General features: G+C 51.0%; 1 protein-coding gene across 3 annotated transcripts in view; it reads left to right on the plus strand.

The window, feature by feature from the left end:
• The window catches only part of BRD4 (bromodomain containing 4), an 84,604-nt gene that overhangs the window by 13,716 nt on the left and 53,512 nt on the right, over positions 1–17,376 (plus strand). For all 3 annotated transcript variants that reach the window (XM_075725240.1, XM_075725242.1, XM_075725241.1), the window contains exon 2: positions 8,105–8,198. The gene's annotated coding sequence lies outside the window, so the exon portion shown is untranslated. The remainder of the gene's footprint in view (positions 1–8,104; positions 8,199–17,376) is intronic.

Here is a 17,376-nt window from a genome sequence, read left to right on the forward strand (position 1 = left end):
CTGACAAGGCCCTCGTGCCTGGGGCACGCTGACCCCGAAGCGGATCACGGGGTTTTCTTCTCTGCCGAGTCGCTCCTTCCCATTTTAATTGAAGTGGGAGTAGAAACGTGCTCTCCATGTTACGGCGCCTGCCTTGTCCGGGCGTTAGTCACACTGCCGGCACCGCAGCCTCTTGCTGCGCGAAATGTCTTCCCTCCTGGATGAATGCTGAGGTTGCTGTCCATTTGCTCTGGTGATAAACTCTTGAATTGATTTTTATGTGGTTTATAAACCGCGGTGGCTTCGTACGCTGAACCCTGAGAATTGTTGGTACCGAATTATCAATTAATGGAGGGAAAGTCGGCTTTTTTGGCTGCAGCCTTACGCTAAAGATAACTTCTGGTTGTGGGTGAGCGCGCTGAGGGAGGGAAGGGGGAGAAAGTCCCGCTCCTGTAACGGCTCCGTATCAGACTTGTTCTAATAACAAAACTAGCAGCTGCTAATACTTTCTAAACTTGTGATTTTTTCAGGTTCAAGGCTGTCTCTGCAATTAAAAGAAAGGAAACGGCTAATTTCTGGGATCGGTTAGAGCATCAGTCTCTTGACCAGACAGAAATTTGAATATAAAACCACCTCTCTCCTTTTTTTGATGCAATACTTTTGAGTATTTGCATCTGGCTTTCCTTTCACGGCTTTGGTTTTAGCTGCTTAATCCTTGAAAGAAAAGAGTAGACATCGCAGTTGGGTCGTTTCAGGCTCCGCGTCTCGTGCTGCGGGTCCAGAACACGTTTCTGAGGTGCCGCGTGACTGTACGCGGGATAAAACACCGGTTTTGGGGAAGCACCAGCAGCTGAGCTGCTTTGACAGCTTTGAAAGACGCCGCGGCCGAGTTCTGGGTTGAAACTCGTTGCCGAGCCTGGGTGCCGCTGGCGTGAGCGCCCTTAAAGTACAAACACGTGCGGGACTCCCGGTGCGCTGAGCTGCTCGGAGGAGGCCGAGGCTCGATGTTTGAGATGCGCTGGCTTCGCTTTTTGATTGCTTTGTCTGCTCATTCGTCAGAAGTTTCCTGAGATATATTTGTGACTTCCACTTTGCGCTCCAGGCTCGTACGCTTTGAGTATCTCAGTCTGCTTGGGGCCCTGAATTGATCTTAGATAAACTTTTGCTGTCTTCCGAGCTCTTCAGTAGCGGTGATATTAAAAGAAATTCAAGAATGAGGATGCTTGGAGTGAGACGGGGCCTGATTTTGGGTTTGGGGAGGACAATTCGGGGGGGCACAAACCCTTTTCAGATACAGACTGCTTAATTCTCGAGGTAAAACATCGTTGACCCGCAGCTCCTGGCCAGGAAACACCCTGCAACGTTCTTCCATCCCTGTGCCTTAATTGCGCTTTGAATTTGCGGAGCTCTGCTTGTAGCCGGATACTCCGCTTCTCCGACCGCTAATTAAAGGATTTGAGGCTAAATTGGTCTTGTTGGAAAACTCTTTCCCGGCTACGGAGCACTAATACCTGCTTTTGCAGCCTGTAAACTGGCCGATGACCTGAATTAAATCTCGTACCTAGCATGTTTAAGCAGTTTACTCGCTATTAAATCTACGTATTCATTTTAAATTATGCTTCTGCCGGGCGGGATGGGGTGAAGTTTGTTCCCTTCGTCTCAAGATTGAGAAATTTAGTCTCTGCTGCAAAAAACTTCCAAGTATCTGTATGTAACTGGAAAAATCCGATACGGGGGCTAGCTAATGTGCAGATTCAAATGGGAATTTAGCTATAGGGTATAGAAGAAACTACAGAGTACTAAAAGCAGGAGAAATTTAAGCAAAGTACTTTCTGAAAATGTATTTTGCGTGATGTTTCCCCGGATTTTAAGCAAAATTCTTGGCTTCGTATATTGGATTTGCCTTGTATGGTGTATCAGATACCGATATTTCCCTGACGTGGACTGAGGTACCTGTTACTTCATCTATAATGACCTACAGCCTTGCCTATATGACCAAAACTTTGCTTTTTGGGTAGGTTCTGCCGACTTCAACAACAGTTTTAACTTCACCTCTGCCTCTGGTGGTGGGATATCGCTCATCCGTGCCTGCCCTCCCAGAAACCCTCCGCTCGGAGAAGCGAGCCGCTTCGATGGGCGAACACCCGGTCACGTTTCTCCTCGTTTCCTGTTGGTTTTGTTAAAGCTGCTGATTTTTTCTGGGTATTGCTTTCAAATCGGAGCAACTCTTGCGGAGGTCTTGAGGTTCCCCTGCTGTAGAAAATGGCAGGTTTTACCCTAAAATAAAAAGGCTGCGTGGTATTTGGGGCTGCCGCTGGAGTATCGCCTCGAGTGCAACTGTATTTTTGGCAGCTATTTGATACTACGCGGGTCTGAGCATTATAGAGCAGAAATTATAGGCACGATTCGGTGCACGTCAACTCCTGTTTAAGCTTCATGCAGGCACGGATTTATTTAAAAGTTTAAAAAGCGTTTAGTGCTGGTGTCTGTGAATGCAGGAGGTGTCTGAGATTAGGGTAAGGAGGAAGAAAACCTTGCTCGGTGTCCAAAACACCGGTAACTCCCTATTTGATTTTATTATCTGCTGTTTTGCTAGCTCTTCCTAGGAAAAGCCTCATCCTTGGCGTCAGCCCCGGCTGCCCGCACAGCCCTTGGCAAGCAATAGCCAGCGTACGGACTCGGACTTTGGAGCCTCAAAATAACGTTCCTGGGGTCACGGCCGGGTCTGCGGCCGCCCTTGGCTTTGGATGCTGATGTGGAAATCCAGAGATCCGGGTGAATCAGGTACCAAAAGCGCTTTTTTTTATTATTTCTCTGACCTGGCCGTCCTGGACTGCGACGGCGGTGGTTTTAGTTAAGTCCTCCCAGTTTCCTTCTGCGTCGTTTCTCGCTTGGTGTTTACGGGGTTTCTGAAAGCAAAGGGAGAGATAAGGCTGCTTCCAAGTTGTGCAATCGGATGGCGCCCGCGCACGCTCCTGTCTTTGTCGGTGCGGTGGCTGTTTCTTGGTACAGAAAAGCCTGGTCGTGGAGTAAAAAAAAAGGAACAAAAAGTGGTATATTGAGCAAAACTGGGTTTTATTTTCCCTGGAATCAACTCTTCTCGTTCAGTTGGGATCCAAGACCAATTCACAGCGACTCTACAAAGAAAACGTCTTGTACCGAAGCTTTCAAATGCAATTCCTGGTTCAAATTCAGTATTTTCCTTTGTTTGCGGTGTTGGGAAGGGCTCTTGGACCAAGGGTCGCTCTGTCGCCACCTCTCATTCTAGTGTCAAAGTCGGGGCGTTACTAAAGGAGCGCTAAAGTCGAAAGAAATTGTGCTTGGAATATAAACCACAGCTATGAAGGGGGGGAAAAAGAAAAAAGGCTCCGCACGAGAGGTTGGGAAGCATTAATTAATAGAAAAATCTATTTTGGAAGTGTCTGAGCCTCCGGAGCAAGGCTGGCTAGATGGATGAATTAATTCAGATCTGGAGGGCTGAGATACCCCGCTGCCAACACTGAGTCTCGGAAGAATAAAGTGTGTGGCTGCAAGCTGAGAAAAGGTATAGAAGGGGTACGTATGGATATCTGGAACTGAAATTTGGCTTTCCGCTGCGTTACGGCAGAGCTGCACAGGCTGTCGTGGCTCTTAAGAAATCGGAGGGCGCGTGCCAGAAGAAATTGGTGACCACCGGCGCACGTGGCGCTTCCCGGAGTGGTTTTCTCTACTTGCCCAAATATTTGGACCCCGTGCGACCTTGGAATTTATTTTTGTGATGACTATCACAAACTGAGATGCGTATTTTCTTGCTGACTGCTCTCCCTTTCGGGCTTGTTTTGGGTGGGTTTTCCCCACCTGATTTGCTGGGAAAACTGAGGTTTTAATGCTAATTTTTATGCACTTTGAAATCCTAGCAAGGCATCTCAGTGGCAGAGCATCGCTTGTGTGTTAGCGGTGGCTTGGGGTGAGTAAAATCCAACTGCAGCACGTGGCAAACACTGCGTCTTGTGACTGTTTTCAACTGAATCGTCTTTCTGTCCCGGAGCTAGACAAACCCCGCAGAGCGCAGCCTGCGTTTGTTCCAACAGCCTTCGTGGAGATAAGATTCCTCAGACAAAATAAGTGACTTTGGCAAGTCTGCTCGTGGTGTCCGTTTGACTTTTTTTTTTTTTAAGAAAAATTTTTTTTTTTTTTTTGGCGGGCGCGGAGTTGGGTGGCCTTGTGCATCGAGCTGGAGCTGATCTGTCCCGCGGAGGCGAGACGTTGAAGCCTGGGATATCTCTTGGTGGTGACCCCCTCTCAGCTGATGATCGTTCAGTCACTTAAATGGAGACGAGACTCAAAGTGAGGGGTGAAGAAGGGTCTCCAGGCTGGACACGAGGCGCTAGCTGGAAGACAGTGTCTTTTTGAGGGTCTCCTGCTTCTCTTAAAGCCTTTTTGGTGACATGGTGAGAAGTTCAGGATGCTCCAGAAGTGAAGAAAGAGTATAGAAACCTGGAAATGGGGATTCTTCCGAGAATGACCCAAACCTGAGAGGTTCAGAGGGTCTTGGGAGGCCGTGGAGCTTGGAGAGCTGTCCCAGAATGGACATTGGAGGTGGAGACATCGGTGGGAGAGACCCAAAACCTTCTCTACTCTGCAGATCCAAAGCGGAGGGAGCAGCGAGCCTCGGCGATACCAAAATCGGCCTTTTTACGATGGTATTTATCACCTTGGAGCATCTGCAAAGGTTTTCTTGCTTTCCTCCGAGAGTTTGAAGCTCCTCTCCGTGCTAGGTGAGCGCTGCCTTGCCTTCTCCCGGACGTTTTCCTCGCTAGGGGAGCACAGATGGGACCTCAGTGGATTTATAGGAGTGAAATTGGCTCGAAATAGGAACTTCCAGATGAAGAGACGCACTGAAATGATTTCTGGGGCCAATATTAGCAGGTTCCTCGTTAGCAAGCGTGCTGCTGGCAAATTTGGGGGAATCTCAGGAGGGACCGAGGGGTGAATTTTAGTGGAAAATGTAAGAATGCGTAAAACATCAGGAAACGATTTTGTTCAGTAAAGCTGCGACGCTCTAAAGATTAAGGTTAATTACGTTATGCTTATGTACTCGCTTGGAGTATAACATCTTGTGTATGTTGGTTGATAGTGGAGATGATTAAATACAATCGGATTTTTCCGGTGTATAAGAGCATCAGGAATGGCCGTAACTCGTTTGGCACCTGTAGTTAGTCTTTGCTCTTCTGGAAATTCGAGGTCTGCGCCGTGCGGTTGGTTTAGTTGGGAGAGAAACCGCCTGAAACCCTGGGATGCTGCAGAATGGGTGGTGTTCTCCTTTAGCGAACACAAAAATGCTGAGTTTTGTGATTTTTTTTTTAAATTTTTTTTTTTTTTAAATACCCAAAGGCCTCTTTCTGCAGAGCAGGCAACCAGGGGTTTTGTACGAGACCTTGGATTTTGCAAATTCAGTATTTAAAAAGTCAGGCTGTCATGGAAGAAGTCAATTTGTAGGAAAACTTGGTCATGTAACAACAGTGAAATTACAAATGCCGACCTTTCTGAGTTAAAACCCACTTTCTTCAAGCAAAGGATCTGCTAAATCCTGATGGTCCCTCTGACTTTCCAGGTAAACCGGAGTAAACGTATTCCAGCTGTTCTCCCAAGCGTTTCAGTTAAGGGATAATTCATTATAAGGTGATTATTCTGGCTTTAATACAAACCTTTTCACAATGTAACTCCATTTTCAGACACTGCGTGACTTGTTTGCTAGTATTGCAGTGTTTGTTTTCTTGGCCTTAGCCTCTCTTTAGGGAAAAAATCCCTATTTTGCCTGTTTCTGGAGGTTTTGACATCCCTTACACCCTGTACTCTTCAAGTCTTGATTTAAATGCATGCATTAATCGGGGCTGAAACATTTTTTTTTTCCCCCTGAGTTAATGTGATTGCCAGCCTGTAAACAGCACCAGCTCATTCAGATTTATCCCGATGGGGTGGGGGGGAGGGAAACAGCAGAGATTGGTGACGTAAAGCTTTTAAATTGACAATTTTTAGCTTGGTTCTGTAGTTGCAAACCTTACTGGAAGAGCTGGAGTTCTTCCCGTAAGTAAGGGCCGCTCTTGGAGGTCTGAACCGCTGGAATGGTACAGAGGATGCTGGAGAAAGAATTGCATTAAACAAGTCTGAAAACTTAAATTTCTGGTGCCGCAGCGGTCAGATCATATAGATTTTTCAAAGGCTGAAAGTCTTGATTGATTTATTTCAGTATTTATTTATTTCAGTACTATACGGGAGTAGGTTTGCAGGAAACGCGTGAATTCTGCTGCTGAAGGAAGAGTCACTCTTGAGAGTTACTCCTTCCCCCCCCAAAGGAAATTTAAAAGCCACTGAACACACAGAAGGTAAATTGTGTCCTTAAAATGTATTTTAAGCACATGGCCTCTTCCTCCAAGCTTCTGAGTTTGATCTTTGGAACCAGAGGTGAAAACAAGTCCCTTCTGCATCCATTAAAGGCTGTGGCTGTCACTCAGTGGAGGGGAAAAAATAGCATTTGCAAGAAAAAAAGCAACCCGTGTTTGAGATTTCATCTGTTTTCTGTTACCAGATAAGTGTGATCAGGGATATAATTGTAATCTGTGGCGTTTGCGGAGGATCTCTCTTAATGGAGATCTTTGGGAAGCGGCAATGCTAACAGAATTAGGGGCTTTTTTAGGTTTATAATCACTAAAAAGAACCAGAATTGGCCAGAACGGACCATGAGTTGTATCGGAAAACGTAGGTAGGCAGAAACACGCGCCGCTGCCGGGTGTCTCGAGCTTTCGGTGGATTTCCCTGCCCGCAGGGAGCTGCCGGGTCGGCTCCGAGAGGAAGGAGCGTTACGAGCGTTCAGCGGGCGCGTTCAGCCTGGGCGCAGGGTTTGCTGCGGGCTTGATCCTTGGGGCTGCTTTGGTGTCCACCCTCCCCGGGGTCGGCTTTGCGAGGAGGCCGAACCGGCCGCAGACTGTGAGTAAAGAGCGAGTGCGGCGCTCGTAAGATCAACCGAGCCTCGGAAAAATGGCAATTAAACGGGGGCAGTAATTGCTGTGGTGTGACGAAGCCCTGAGCAACCTGTCTGAGCTGCTGAGGTCGGTCCTGCTGTGAGCAGGAGACCTCCAGACATCGCTTCCAACCGCCCGTGTTTCTCACCCCGGGGCAGGCGAGTCCCGCTTTGCTCTAGCTGAATTTTCCACGCGCGCGTGCTAGGGCTAAGCCTGGACTTAGAGCTGCTAAGCCAGTCCTTCGGCCTCCTGGATTTTTTTTAATGTGTTACTGTGTGCTGAATTCCTTTTGTTGGGGGGGAAAAGCGTTCCATCTCCCGTATCCTTTATGGTCTGTCCTGCCCTTGAAAATGAAATGAAAGTGTGGTGGTGGTTTTTTTTAAATAGTTTCATTTATTGGCTCTAATATACAGCGAGCTGGCTCTGGAGGTGTGCTGGGTATTTCACGAGCGCAAGCGATGTTAAAAAAGCGTTGGTTCTGGTTCTGGTCATCTTCCTGGGGATCGCCTTTGCAGTAGGAGCTTAAATCCCACGTTTGATGCTTTATTTATTTTTTAGGGAATTTCTGTGAAAAGACGGAGCGTGACTTGGCACGGTTGTTGCGTTGGGGGTGGGTTCGAGACCTCTTGCAAGCTGCTAAGCCAGGCTTTGAGATGCCTAAAGCCGGGTAGCGGTCCCAGGCGTTGGGTTAAGCCCAGGTTTTGGAGCCGGCTTACAGGACTTCCTGGGCTGGAAGGACCTTTTTGAGTAATCCGCGGGTCATTTTCTCTGGTTTGGGGAAAGCTGAATGCAGGGGAATGGACCTGTGCTTACTGGAGCTCTCAAAAAGAGGTGTATTGGGTTGGTGAGCTCAAATGAAATCATTTTTCCCTCGGTATATTTAAATTCCAAAGCGCGCACGCTTTGGATGACGGTCTGGACCGTCGTCTTGGATCCCTTCACCCATCCACATCTGCATTGCGATGCTTTTCATCATCAAGGGTTTCTGGTTTTCAGACTCGTACGTATCGTTACCTGCAAATAAAACTAGAAATCCGGAGAACACAAAAGGCGAAGGATAAAAGTTAGCAACGCTTTTTGGCTGTAATTCTGAATTAACATGCGTTTTTTTTTTTCCCTTACAGATCTTTCTTTCAGTAGTAGCTTCGAAAATGAAGGTCAGAGGATTCAGCTGGTGAGGAAGAACCGAACACCTCGAAGGGTCAACTCTGTTTTCAGGTAATTATCCTGAATTTTACTCCTGTGCCCGTAAGCGCGTGGTTTATGGGGTGCAGCTTATTTCCAGCATTTTTTGGGGCAGTAATGTCTCTTTTGGGGGTGTCACCGGAGAGAAGGTGTTGTAAAGCAGGACTGCAGGAATTAATTACAGCCGGGGATGAGCTGCGCTCGTCTTCCCGAGTGCTTTGGATTGAGTAAATCTCCTACAAGCTGCAGCGACCGTGTCCCTGGATCTGCCAGATTTACCAATAGGCGTTTGCCGGTGCGAGTGAGTAGAGACCGAGTTATCCTAACCTTCGGCTTCGTTAAGGCTGGATCAAACTCGCTTGTCCTGATATCTCATTAGATGCCAAATTTAAATTCACTTTACCGAGGGAGCCGATCCCAGCAGGGAAATTAAGAGGCAGAAACAGCGGAGGGCTGAGGTGAGAGCATGAGCTCGGGGAGAAGCTTCACGCGCGTGAATTAATTCAGAGTTTTCTGTATCTTGGTGTATTTCCCTCATATTTAAGAATATCAGACATGAGGGTGTTCCGCTCCCCTTCACGTATGTGTATCGTGTATCTCCCATACCCCTCGGCCAGCGCTTTGAGCGAGTCCTGGTGGTCTCCGCAGCCGCCGCCGAGCCCGAATTTGGCCGCTTTCTGCTCAGTTGGGTGTTTTGGGGAGCCTGCTTCCGTCTCAGATGCTCATCAGACAGCACCACGCAGAGCTGCCTCCTCCTGGGGGTTTGTGTTCCACCCAGCTTGGGAAAAGAGGACACAAATGTGATGGGGTTTGGTGCTTTACCCAGAGCTCGCTCTTCTAAGCGTGTGTTGTTTCTGGTAGTTTGCCCTGAAAGGCTTGGTAATAAATGGGGAAAATCACCCCGAATACGCAACCGCGTGTTTTTTCATGGCTTCAGCTTTAGAAGTACTTAGTTGGCTTTGTGACATCTGAATATTTTGGCAAGACTGGAGTTTTATTATCTCTGATAATTTAATCTCCGATAATTTATCATCTTTAGTAATAATAATAATCTCCAAGGTGTGTACGGTTACAGACTTAGCCCAGCCACAACGAGCGACCGGCTTTCTGAAGTCTTGGGTGGAAAGGCTGTATTTTAAATAGCCAGCTGCTCTAGGAATGCCTTGACCTTGGAGGATTTTCTTGGTGGTGGTGGTGGACAGCAAGAAGCAAAATTGGGTGGAAAAAACTTTATATTTCCAGGAAAAGAGCAGCTCTTGCAAGCGTTAGGCTGGAGTAGAGAGTGGGCATCAAATCTTTTTTTTGTTGTTGTTGTTCTCAAACTGCAAAGAGTGGAAATGGCCTCATGCTCGGGTCATAGCTACAGGATGCTTAAATCTGGGACTGTAGCTGAAAAACGGTAGTAGAATGGGTAAAAAAAAAGTCATTTTTCAGAGTTAGAATAGCTAAACTTCTCTCGAACAACTTTTCTGAGTTGTGTAGTCGCTAACACCAGGTTCTGCAATCTCCATCCGTCTTGGAGCGCCGGGTGCTCTGGGGATCGACGGGGTTGAGTTTGGGATAACGATGCAGGGTGCTGCTGTCTCGAAAGAGACGTTTGAGGAAGGCTCAGGCTTGTCTTAACTACGAAGATAAGCGGCAGCCAGCCCGTTGACTCCCGGGGCAGCTACGGCGAGACGCGCCAACACGCAAATCCGTATCCTTCGGCACCGTCCGGCTGCCGTAACTGGAGTCGGTGGCGGCTGGGGATGTGCTGGCAGGTGAGGACCCGGCGTCGCGGGGCGGCAGTGGGACCGTAATTTCACACCTCTGGATCTTGGGCTGGTGGACAAGGGGGCCTGTCGTGCAGCGGTGCCGGGGACGTCTCCGTCGATCCCGTGGGATCGGGATGCTTTGGGGTTGTGGTGGGTTGCCCTTGGCTGGACGCCAGGCGCCCACCCGGCCGCTCCATTGCTCCCCTCCTCAACTGGACGGCGGGTGGAGGAAAAAAATAGGATGAAAAGGTTCATGGGTCGAGCTAAGGACAGGGAGAGATCACTCGGCAATTACCAGCACGGGCAAAACAGACTCGACTTGAGGGAAATTAATTTGTTGCCAATCAAGGGTTAGAGAAGGATAATGAGAAATAAAACCAAATCTTAAACCCCTTCCCCCCACCACTCCCTCCTTCCCGGGCTCAGCTTCACTCCCGATTTCTCCACCCCCTCGCTCGCGGGGGGACGGGGAATGGGGGTTGGGGTCGGCTCATCTCACGTCGTCTCTGCCGCTCCTTCCTCCTCGCTCTCTTTCCCGGCTCCGGCGTGGGGTCCCTCCCGTGGGAGGCAGTTCTCCACAAACTTCTCCAGCGTGGATCCTTCCCACGAGCTGCAGTCCTTCAGGGAACGGACTGCTCCGACGTGGGGCCACAGATCCTGCCAGAGGGACCCGCTCCAGCGTGGGCTCTTCTCCGTGGGGTCACGGCCTCCTTTGGGCACATCCACGTGCTCTGGCCTGGGGTCTTCCACGGGGCTGTGGGGTGAACCTCTGCCCCACCGTGGGGTGCAGGGGGGGCCTGTGCCCCACCGTGGAGGTCCCTGGGGGTGAAGGGGGGGCCTGTGCCCCACCGTGGACGTTCCTGGGGTGCAGGGGGGGGCCTGTGCCCCACCGTGGACATCCCTGGGGTGCAGGGGGGGTCTCTGCCCCACCGTGGAGCTCCCTGGGGTGCAGGGGGGGGCCTGTGCCCCACTGTGGGGTGCAGGGGGGGCCTCTGCCCCACTGTGGAGCTCCTTGGGGTGCAGGGGGGGCCTGTGCCCCACTGTGGGGTGCAGGGGGGGCCTCTGCCCCACCGTGGAGCTCCTTGGGGTGCAGGGGGGGCCTGTGCCCTACCATGGAGCTCCGTGGGGTGTGTGGGGGGGGGGCCTGTGCCCCACCGTGGACGTCCCTGGGGGTGCAGGGGGGGCCTGTGCCCCACCGTGGACATCCCTGGGGTGCAGGGGGGGCCTGTGCCCCACCGTGGAGCTCGCAGGCAAGGACACTGTCAGGCTTACAGGAGGTTGGGCAGGCAGTGGGCGTGCAGGGTGTAGTAGAGTGGTGGTGGGACCTTAAATTCACCTCTCGATCTTGGGCAGAGGACCTGTCACTCGGTGGTGCTGGGGACACCTCTGTTGTTTGGCCAAGAAGGCCAACAGCATCCTGGCTTGTGTCAGGAATGGTGTGGCCAGCAGGAGCAGGGCAGGGATCGGCCCCCTGTGCTCGGCGCTGGGGAGGCCGCACCTGGAATGCTGTGCCCAGTTTTGGGCCCCTCAGCACAAGGACATTGGGGTGCTGGAGCGTGTCCAGAGAAGGGCAGCGGAGCTGGGGAAGGGTCTGGAGCACAGGGCTGGTGGGGAGCGGCTGAGGGAGCTGGGGGTGTTCAGCCTGGAGAAGAGGAGGCTGAGGGGAGACCTCATCGCTCTCTACAGCTGCCTGACAGGAGGGGGCAGGGAGGGGGTGTTGGGCTCTTCTCCCATGTAGTTAGCGATGGGACAAGAGGAGATGGCCTCAAGCTGCGCCAGGGGAGGCTGAGATTGGATATTGGGAGAAATTTCCTCACGGAAAGAGCGGTCAAGCGTTGGAACAGGCTGCCCAGAGAGGTGGGGGAGTCCCCAGCCCTGGAGGGGTTCAAGAACCGGGCAGAGGTGGCACTGGGGGCCGTGGTTTAGTGGCCATGGGGTGTTGGGGTGACGTTGGGCTGATGGTCTGAGAGCTCCTGTCCAACCTTAGCCATTCCTGGTCTGACTTTATGGAAAAATGATCCAAGCCAGGAACATGAAATTCTGGCTCTGCCCTTAAGTGGTCTGGTGGTGGGCTTGGCAGTGTCAGGTCAATGGTTGGACTGGGTGATCTTCAAGGTCTTTGCCAACCTCAACGATTCCATGGTCCCACTGGATGGGGACATTTTAGGGTTCAGGCAGGGGCTCTTCGTCCCTTAAGTCTAGCTTAACATTTGGTATAAATCACCCTTCACAAATGGTTTTTTGGGTTCTGGGATCATTCATTTTTCAGCAGAACTGGATCTTGCCCAGACTTATCTTGGAAACTGCACGTTGGGTGCAAAGAGGATCTGTTTTGAGTTGTAAACTAAAATATTGAGCTGCTGAGTGAGGGGAGAAAGCCGATAAAATATTCACTGAGAATTTTTCTGTGGCTCAAAAACCGCCTTAAAACTGGGCGGCTGAACCAAACGCGAGCTGCTTTAGGTTTCAGATAATTTACTTGCTGGCTTATGCACCCGTCGTCCTCGAACATCTGCAGTAAAACGCCGTACAAATCCCTACCGCTGCATAAAACCACCTCTGCGTGTCTTCCCGACGCTTGGCATGTCCAGCCTAACTTTGTCATCAATGGGGTTTTTAATCATCTTGTAAGATAATAATCAGTAAACGTTGATTACTCTCTGCTCTTTGAAATACGGCAAAATCTTTACGGCATAGACGTCTTTTGCGGCAGGGACTTGCTCGCCGCTCAGTGGGTGGGAGCTGCAGTGGAAAAACGTGCGGGTCTGTGGCTGTTGAAGCTCTTATATCAGGTGTAAAACTGCTCAGATTCCGCTTCCAAGTTAATCTTTTTTCCTTTGAGGCATGGAAAAATGAGCCTAGAACTAGCTGCTCCCCACAAAAAATAGCGGGGACAACAAAATAAACTTAAATGAAGATGTTTCTTGTCCTAGCTGCAGAGATGTCCCAAAAAGCAGAGGGAAGCCCCGTGGTTTAGGGCACGGGAATAAATAAAACCCTTCCGGCATGGAAACCTGCGCAGAGCGGACCGAGGCGATCGCGGAATTCAGCATCGGATCCCAAAGCTCTCCCCGAACCCATCCTGTGGGGCACAAAAAGGAGCCGGGAAGCGCTGCGGGATAACCTCCGCAGGGATGGAGAGGTGTGGGTGGCTGCAGGGGTCCCGTCGGCACGGGAGCAAGGATTGGGGACGCTGCTCGCGGGCGCCGGGGCTGGACCGGATGCAGGCGAAGCCGTCTGGCCGGTGGCGTGGCTGCCCGCGGCTCCCCAGCTGCCCCAATCGCTCGGACGGAAAAGTAAATCCCCTTTTGCGCTTCCCCGCCAGCACAGATCGTGTCCTTAAACCGCAGCGGTGAAGGTGAACTGGCGCCGAGTGGGTTTTTCTGTAGAGCGATCGAACCGCCAAGGGTTACAGAGACGCCCGCTATCCGCCGCGGGCTGCTAAGCGCAGATTTCCCTGTCCCCTTTCTGCAGGGAATGGTTAAAAAAAAAATGAAGCGGAAATCAAAATGCAAAGAGCTCAAAGGTGGGAAGCGATGCTGGTGGGGTAAGGGTTGCGAGTTCTTTTCCTCGGGATGGTAGTGCGTTAATTTACGGCAGCAGCAAAGGGATTCCTGCGCTGGAAACTGCACCGGCAGGTCGAGTAGGGATAAAGAAATAAAAATTAGGAAGCTGAGCGGTTGCTTGAGCAGACCGAGGGAGTGTCTGTAAGAGCTGATGGAAATGTGGTCACGCTCCGGATGAGCTCGAGTCTCTGACCTTGGATTTCACAGGCTGAAACGTCTCGTTTCCTGCAGAAATTGCTGCTAAACGACGATAACGTCAAGGGCTGCAGGGGCGCTGCGTCCCGTCCGAGTGCTGGAAGGGCTCGTGGTAGGCGGCCAGCAGCTCAGCCTTTGGATCTCATGGGATAGCCAGAGAGGGTTTAGCTTTTAAATATTCTGTATCCTTATCTGGGAATTCTTGTGCTGTTTCATTCCAGTTTCAAGAAGTAATAGCTCTGAAATTGCGAGGGGAAGGAGAGCTGGAGCGGTTTGGCTAGGAGAGCAAAGCGGAAGGAGCGAGGAAAAGAAAAAGGCAGAGTTTAACGCAAGAGTAAAGTTTACATATTTATTAATCGGTATTTAAACAGCAGCGCCTGTTTCTACACCGGAACACGTAAAGGGAGATACCGAGGTGGGATTTCTGTCTCTTCTTTCACATGCGGATCTTTGCACCACTTAGGGCATCTCTTTTTTTTTTTTTTTTTTTTTTTTTGATGAATTGTGCTGAAAAAAAAATGACCCTGCTAGATGTGGATGTCTAATTTAGGGTAAAATACTTCTCCTCGTCCCAGGTCTCAAGTCCCAAGTTCAGGGCTCTGTTTTGGGGCCAGCCGTGTTTAATATCTTTATCGATGATCTGGAGGAGGGGATTGAGTGCACCCTCAGTAAGCTTGCAGATGACACCAAGCTGGGTGGGAGTGTCGATCTGCCGGAGGGTGGGATGGCCCTGCAGAGGGACCTGGCCAGGCTGGACCCATGGGCCCAGGCCAACTGCGTGAGGGTCAACAAGGGCAAGTGCCGGGTCCTGCACTTGGGTCACAACAACCCCATGCAGCGCTGCAGGCTGGGGGAAGAGTGGCTGGGAAGCTGCCTGGCCGAAAAGGACCTGGGGGTGTTGGTCGACAGCGGCTGAACATGAGCCAGCAGTGTGCCCAGGTGGCCAAGAAGGCCAACAGCATCCTGGCTTGTGTCAGGAATGGTGTGGCCAGCAGGAGCAGGGCAGGGATCGGCCCCCTGTGCTCGGCGCTGGGGAGGCCGCACCTGGAATGCTGTGTCCAGTTTTGGGCCCCTCAGCACAAGGACATTGGGGTGCTGGAGCGTGTCCAGAGAAGGGCAGCGGAGCTGGGGCAGGGTCTGGAGCACAGGGCTGGTGGGGAGCGGCTGAGGGAGCTGGGGGTGTTCAGCCTGGAGAAGAGGAGGCTGAGGGGAGACCTGATCGCTCTGCAGCTCCTGGCAGGAGGGGGTAGTGAGGTGGGTGTTGGTCTCTTCTCCCACGGAGTTAGCGATAGGACGAGAGGGAATGGGCTCAAGCTGCACCAGGGGAGGTTTAGGTTGGATATTGGGAGAAATTTCTTCACGGAAAGGGTGGTCAAGCATTGGAACAGGCTGCCCAGAGAGGTGGGGGAGTCCCCATCCCTGGAAGCGTTCAAAAAACGGGCAGAGGTGGCACTTGGGGACATGGTTCAGTCTGGTCTGCCCTTGACTGGTTTAGCGTGGGCTTGGCAGTGTAGGTTAATGGTTGGGCTGGATGATCTTAAAGGTCTTTTCCAACCTAAACAATTCCATGATTCTATGATTCTCAGTCTGGTCCGTGACGGGGTTTGGATGGAGACGCTGGCCCGGGGATTCAGTGAATCTGCTGCGGTGCCCAGCACTCTGTAACGTCGCCATCGCCGGTTCTGAAGTTTTTCGATCTTGTGTTGCGGGTACGTGGCAGGAGAAAAGGATCACCTTCCACCCTTGCATCTGGGAATCTGGGGGTTAGATGTCTTGGATAAATCAATCTGATTTAACTCGGTGGCATGTAAGATGGATACAGAAGAGGTCTGGACCACCTGAAAATCCGCAGCGCTGTAGAAACACTTCCGCATCCCTCTTTTTTTTATTTTTATGTAAGAAAAACTGAGGTGCTGTTGTCTAATCCCGGTAGCTACACCCTGAAATATTCAATTACTGTGGCATAAATTCGTTCCGACAGCAGCTTCGCTACAAAATGTGGATTTTTCTTAGTATCCCACTGCGCGTCGTCCCGTGGAGTTGTGCCAAAGCGCCGAGCTCGGTCCAGCATCTCATGGAAAACGAATCCAGTCTGACACCCCCAGGGCTTTATTTTTTTTCCCCAAAAAAACAATTGCAGCGTTGGGGGAGAGGGAGCAAACTGCTGATAAGAATTTATCCTCGGTCTCGATTGCGGTTTCCACGTGAGCGGCATGGAATAAGGTCCGACTGCGCCCTCCCCGTTGTTTTTTTCCAACCCATTCCTAAATGCTGTTAACGAGGATGGATGGAAACGAGTTTCCCCTTCAGTCTCTAACCAAGACAAGATATTTTGGAGGGGGGAAGGCCACACGTAGGGAATTTCTGCTTTGTGTTTCCTTGCCGGGACTTGGCAAACACCGAGATAAAACAATCTGAAACCTGGATCACGGGCACGGCCGCCACCTCGGTACCGGCCCCGGCGTTATCCACGTTTCGCGCCTGAAATGGCGCTGCCGGGCTTTAGCAAGGATCGCTTGCTGAGAGGCGTTAGTGCAGGCAAGAGGATCTCAGGTGTCGCTCTTTCTCTTCTCTTTTATTAAAGGCACAATCACCTCTGACAAAAATAGTAATGATAATAAACCACCTTGTGCATTTTTTCACCTGTAGGAAGTGTGGGATTTTTTTTTTAATAGATTTTTTAAAAATAGATTTTACATAGATGGGGGGGGGGGGGGGAAGCTCATTTCATATTTTTCCTCCTTGGAAAATTTCTTCGATCTCATTTTATTCTGCAGAGCCCTCATTTCTGTTCTTACCTCTATTTCCCTGCTCCAGCTGCAAGCCTTTCACTTTGCAGCCCTTCGAGGGCTCTATTTTTCCTTTATCCTATTAAAACCCCGGTGTTTTCCGGTACGGACACACCACCACCCCCTTATTTTCCACCTAATTAATCCTGCTGCTCGTGTGTAAATGCATTGATAGCAAAACCCCTTCCTCGGTTTGGGTCTTTCCAACTTGAACTTCGTGTAAGCCACCGTCGTCACCCACGTGGGAGCGGTAATTCCTAATTTTGGGTGATCCTGGAGGGATCTGGGCCTGGTTTCCACACGTTAACGGGGGTAATTAGCATCTCTTGAAAGGATAAGAGGGGAAAAAAAGGCACGCGCCAGCCCTAATCCATCTCCAGGAATGTTTTCCGAGGCTGCTTTATAGCGTGCACGCAGGGCTTTGTTGCTGTCAGCCTGGGACGGACAGACGGACAGACAGCCCCTTTGCTTTGTGTCTCTCTCCGGGAGGTTTCCCAGCCCGCTCCCTAGAAAAGGCAGGATGCGCTGGCCTCCGGCTGCTTTATCCCCCGGGATTTTTGAGCGGCTTGACGGCGGGTTGCTCGTAGCGCGCGGGAGGATTCGGGAGGCGATGCTGCTTTTCCCGCACGCTCGCGGATGCGGCGCGTTGTCCTCGTGCCGCCTTTGAGCAGCGCCTTCAGCCCTTGAGTTTCGGGAACGGGGCGGATGAATTCCATCCGCGCCGCGTGAATTTGGGGTGGGAATTTTTCCCTCGCGTCGGTTTTCTGGCTCGGGTTGCGTCTTTGAGATGCGGCTCCTGAAATCCAGGATGGTGGGAGGTGTACGAAGGGAGAGGAGGAGAGAGAAATTCCTTGAGCTGGGATTGAAACATCATTTTAAACCGGTACCAAGCAGGTCTGGAGGAGCA

This window comes from Pelecanus crispus, chromosome 27 (genome assembly GCF_030463565.1).
Source record: "Pelecanus crispus isolate bPelCri1 chromosome 27, bPelCri1.pri, whole genome shotgun sequence".
Classification (NCBI taxonomy): domain Eukaryota; kingdom Metazoa; phylum Chordata; class Aves; order Pelecaniformes; family Pelecanidae; genus Pelecanus; species Pelecanus crispus.